We start from the raw sequence: 261 nt of genomic DNA on the forward strand, positions 1-261 counted from the left end.
TGATGGTTGGACTTGATGATCTTGGAGGTCTTTTCCAACCTTAATGATTTTATGATTCTACTCTCCAGTTATGCAGTACTCATCCTTTGGTGCAGCATATATTAATAATATTAGTACCACTGTGACAGTGGTGTCCTACTCATCACTGTGTTATCTTCCTGCAGAGTGATTTATAAAAGCCCCCATATAGTGCATCCTTTTTTGTGTGTGTTTATACACACACACACACACAAAAGGGTGCACTATAAGGGGGCTTTTTAT

Source organism: Fulmarus glacialis, unplaced genomic scaffold (assembly GCF_000690835.1).
Source record: "Fulmarus glacialis isolate BGI_N327 unplaced genomic scaffold, ASM69083v1 scaffold29539, whole genome shotgun sequence".
In the NCBI taxonomy this organism is placed as follows: Eukaryota; Metazoa; Chordata; class Aves; order Procellariiformes; family Procellariidae; genus Fulmarus; species Fulmarus glacialis.